This window comes from Scylla paramamosain, chromosome 39, assembly GCF_035594125.1.
Source record: "Scylla paramamosain isolate STU-SP2022 chromosome 39, ASM3559412v1, whole genome shotgun sequence".
In the NCBI taxonomy this organism is placed as follows: domain Eukaryota; kingdom Metazoa; phylum Arthropoda; class Malacostraca; order Decapoda; family Portunidae; genus Scylla; species Scylla paramamosain.
The window spans coordinates 6,402,501-6,407,500 of NC_087189.1; the positions used below are offsets into that span (position 1 = coordinate 6,402,501).

The 5,000-nt window shown below is 39.8% G+C and overlaps 1 protein-coding gene across 9 annotated transcripts in view; it reads left to right on the plus strand.

Annotated features, from left to right (window-relative positions):
• Positions 1-5,000, plus strand: part of LOC135092127 (serine/threonine-protein kinase OSR1-like) — a 160,978-nt gene that overhangs the window by 105,139 nt on the left and 50,839 nt on the right. The window lies entirely within an intron of this gene.

Genomic DNA, 5,000 nt, shown 5'->3' on the forward strand with positions numbered 1-5,000 from the left:
GTTACACGTTTGTGAATAAGACTGGTTTATTCTGAGAGAACAGTCTTGTCACGATAGAGGATTGTGAATAATCATAAATGGTTCAGTGATGATAAAGATGTAGATGGATGTACACACTTAATTAAATCGCTAATACTTAGAACGTGTGGTGTGATTAGTGAATAATGGTGTGTATGTTATAATACGTATCAGCATTTATCAAAAAGTTCAGGATGTGCACTCAGAACTTGGGGAAATGTGATGATAAAGTTGGTAAGAGAGAGAGAGAGAGAGAGAGAGAGAGAGAGAGAGAGAGAGAGAGAGAGAGAGAGAGAGAGAGAGAGAGAGAGAGAGAGAGAGAAAGGGAAGCAGGTCACAAGAGGAACATTTATAAGCTTATATGTGTCTCATTTGTGTTCTAAATAGCTTACTTTTTATTAATTGTTTTGACTTTCTATAATATGTTATGTCCTCGTTGACTTATTTACAAGCTATTGTCCGATGGAGGTATGGGACTTAATTCAATGAGGTTACTTCTTCTTCTTTAGATAAGTTCGAGTAGTAGTGGTAGTAGTTGTTGTAGTAGTAGTAGTAGTAGTAGTAGTAGTAGTAGTAGTAGTAGTAGTAGTAGTAGTAGTAGTAGTAGTAGTAGTAGTAGTAGTAGTAGTAGTAGTAGTAGTAGTAGTAGTAGTAGTAGTTGTTGTTGTTGTTGTTGTTGTTGTTGTTGTTGTTGTTGTTGTTGTTGTTGTTGTTGTTGTTGTTGTTGTTGTTGTTGTTGTTGTTGTTGTTGTTGTTGTTGTTGTTGTTGTTGTTGTTGTTGTTGTTGTTGTTGTTGTTGTTGTTGTTGTTGTTGTTGTTGTTGTTGTTGTTGTTGTTGTTGTTGTTGTTGTTGTTGTTGTTGTTGTTGTTGTTGTTGTTGTTGTTGTTGTTGTTGTTGTTGTTGTTGTTGTTGTTGTTGTTGTTGTTGTTGTTGTTGTTGTTGTTGTTGTTGTTGTTGTTGTTGTTGTTGTTGTTGTTGTTGTTGTTGTTGTTGTTGTTGTTGTTGTTGTTGTTGTTGTTGTTGTTGTTGTTGTTGTTGTTGTTGTTGTTGTTGTTGTTGTTGTTGTTGTTGTTGTTGTTGTGATGGTGGTGGTGGTCGTGGCTGTGGTAGTAGCGGCAGCAGCGGAAACAACAACAAAAACAACCATCGTTCCACTAGTAATGATAAGAAAGAAAGGAAGCCATGGAGAAACAGGCAGAAGGAATGTGTGAATAAATTAATGATAAAAGACAGAAAGACAAGGAAAGAAGGGAATGAGCGAATATAGTTTTAATAAATGAATGATACTGGAAGATTTATTCAGCGTGCATAGTGCTGACAAATGTGTGTGTGTGTGTGTGTGTGTGTGTGTGTGTGTGTGTGTGTGTGGTGTGTGTGTGTGTGTGTGTGTTCGTCTGTGTGTAGAAAGGATATCCGGTGTTGAGTAAGGCGTGAATGGCAGGACGTCAGCCCAGCCTTGAGGGACACAGCTGGCTGCCTTACCTGCCAACACTCGGCAGAGTACACTCACCTCCAGCCATTCCTTGCTTGCCTCATCTTCTTTCCCTTCCTGTATTCTTTCCTCATTATTCTCTTTGTTAGCTTGGTGTCTTCGATCCGTTTTATCTTACCTTCCCTTGCTTGTTGGTTTGTTTGCTTGCTTGCTTGCTTGCTTGTCTCCGTTTCTTTTTCCCTTTCATTTGTTCTTTCTTACTTGCTTCCTTCCTTCCTTCCATTCTTCCTTCCTTCCTTCCTTCCTTCCTTCTTTTGTTCATTCCTTGCTTCCTTCCTTTCTTCCTTCCTTTCTCTTCTCCTTTCTCATTTATTGCATTCTTGCTTGCATTCTTTCTCTTTTTTCTATCCTTCCTTCTTTCCCTTTTTGCTTTTTTGCTTTCTTCACTTGTTAACCCAATCCTCTTTCGTCAGCCATTCTCCCCTCTTTCTTTTTCTCTTATCATCTTTCACCTATCTTCCTTGCTGCTCTTCCTTCCTTCACTACCTTCCATTTTGTTCAGCTGTGGAGTTTCATGAATTCTGCTTCCTGCTTTTGCCTCATTACATCATTGTGCATATGGTCAGTCTCAGAACACCCTTGATGATCCTCAGTCTAGTCTCTGCAGCCTGGACTTTGTTGCTGGTCTCTAATGTCAAGGTCACAGGATTTTCTCGCTTGTCAGTATGGTAAGGGCGTTCCGGTCTTTCAGCAGTTGGTATAATAGTCCTGGGTTTTGTCTGTTAGTTGCAATCCCAGACTCTACTTCTTAATGTAAGAGCAGCACTGGCCTAGAACAACAAAAACAGCGAAAAAAAATTCTCACTAAGGTATCAGTCCCTAAAGAAAGGTCAAAAGGATCATCCATATTTGAAGGATAACTGTCTTGAAACCTCCCTCTTGAAAGAGATTAAGTCATAGGAAGGAGGAAATAAAGAAGCAGGCAGGGAGTTCGAGAGTTTACCGAAAAAAGGGATGAATGATTGAGAATACTGGTTAACTTTTCCATTAGAGAGGTGGTTTGCTTTGCTGTCATGGTGTCTCCAAAGTATCTTACTGATTCTTTTTGTTCAGTTGGCACGCCGCTGGTCTCCATATTCAGCGTTTCTTCTCCCTTGCTTACTGCCACGGGTTCACTTTTAGTCCGCATTCTGTGGGCACCGTGTTCCGCAAGTTTATGGATGCACTGTATTGCGTGATAACGCAAAGAGTGTATATTTTACCTTACTCAAGCGCCGTGTCATGTGACTTGGGCGATCATGTCCCTCCACCTTCTTCGATTTTCAGTCAAGTCGATGAAGTGTGAGGGTCTACATGCCAGGCTGTTGCTCTCTGTGATCCTGTCTATAAACGTGTCTTTCCCTTCCTCTTCCTCTCCTTCTCTCTCCTAGGTGCAAACAAATTCTATGGATTCTATAGCGTCCCTCTATCCTCTTGTTTTACACTTCATCACTTAGTCTATTAATGAGATGAGTAATGGGGAAGTACACTACCTTGGCGCGCTCCTCTGGGAATATACAGAACGATTTTTTTTTTTTTTTTTTATGTAGGAAGGATACTGGCCAAGGGCAACAAAAATCTAATAAAAAAAATGCCCACTGAAATGCCAGTCCCTTAAAAGGGTCAAAGCAGTGGTCAAAAATTGGTGGATAAGTGTCTTGAAACCTCCCTCTTGAAGGAATTCAAGTCATAGGAAGGTGGAAATACAGAAGCAGGCAAGGAGTTCCAGAGTTTACCAGATAAAGGGATGAATGATTGAGAATACTGGTTAACTCTTGCGTTAGAGAGGTGGACAGAATAGGGGTGAGAGAAAGAAGAAAGTCTTGTGCAGCGAGGCCGCGGAAGGAGGGGAGGCATGCAGTTAGCAAGATCAGAAGAGCAGTTGGCATGAAAATAGCGGTAGAAGACAGCTAGATATGCAACATTGCGGCGGTGAGAGAGGGGCTTGTATGGTCACACTTGCTAACTGGCCTGACTCTTGTATTTTTGTATTCATCAAGGTTCTTAAGTTTTTCACAGTTTTTGAGGTATTTGATATTGTGCTCTTCAGAGTACAGACCTCAGATTTTCCATTGTTACACTCTCGAATGCTTCCTCCAAATGTGAAAGTGTTACATGTTTCTTTTTATAATAATCTCATGAATTTTCAAGAATAATTTTTTGTGCAAAAATGAGATCTGAAGTTCCTGTGTTTGGTTTGAATCCATGATGGGTCTCTGCTGAGAGCGCTGTACTTTACTGGGCACTCTCTCCTCTAACACACGTCCATAGTTTTTTTTTCTGCATGCGAATGTAAAGCTGTGCTTCTGTACTTTGAATAATGGGTATGGTGTCCTTTCTTAAAAAAAAAAAAAAAAAAAAACTGGACCAATTAATGCGGTGGTCTGTCTTTCGGGACACAACCTGCACTGCAAGCCTTACTGAGCAGTGTTGCCAGAAGAATGTGCTTCCACGGCGATAAGTTATTTCCTCTTGAATGTTATCAATACCACATGCTTTATGTGATTCATTTTGGTCAGAACGTTCTTTGTTTATGATTCTTTGATGTCTGCCTCCTCATCTGTTCATTCATCATTCGACAGATCTACTCTTTCACTCATTCAACAAACTGCTGGAATACTCTTTCCATCCGGTACCCATCTATTGTGACCGTGTGGGTAGATTTCCTTGTGTCCTCTATTGAGTAGCTGCACTCTGGGTTTCCTTTTCTAGACTGTACAAAAGCTGCTTCTTTGTTGATCCTGCTCCAGCTCCTGCCCTAACTGTTCCCGTGATTCTCTTTGTGCTTTCCGTTAAGCTCTTTTAGTTACATTCCTCTTGCTTGCGGAGCGTTGTCTTGCTTCTGTTTGTGTTTTCACGCACGCTCTGCAATGCTCGTTCTTTTTCTGCACGGTATCTTTTACCTCTTTTCCAGTACGCTGTTCGTCTTTTTTTCTTCCTGTACATTTTACTTCAGTAGTATTATTGGTCTGGGTTTCGACTGTTTTCCATTCGTGCTTTTCTTTTTTCAGATTTGTTTTAATTCCCTCCTCCTCCTCCTCCTCCTCCTCCTCCTCCTCCTCCTCGTCTTTCCAAAGATGACTTGATATTCTCCTCTTCAGGAATTCAGTGATATCATGCTGTCAATGTCTCAATTAAGTCTAAGAATTATCACGTGGACCTGTGGGAAAATAATTTGTGTGGATGATACTCTCACTTACAGTATTCTGGTTTGGTAGTAATACTTAATTCACTTAAACATTAATATTGTTTTACATCAACATATGGATAAGTGGAGATTATTGTCATATATAAATTCCTATGGCACCATTAAAAGTACTTGATTTACTTTACAAACTTCCTGATTTTCACACCGGTTTGTACTGTATTCTGTTTATCCTTGAGATTATTATGATATATATTTTAGGGCATGACAAATTATTCATGATTATCAAAAAAAAAAGTACACGGGCCTTTTTATGATAAATTACGCTAATTGATTATTTCTATGGAGGCAAATTATATTCATGA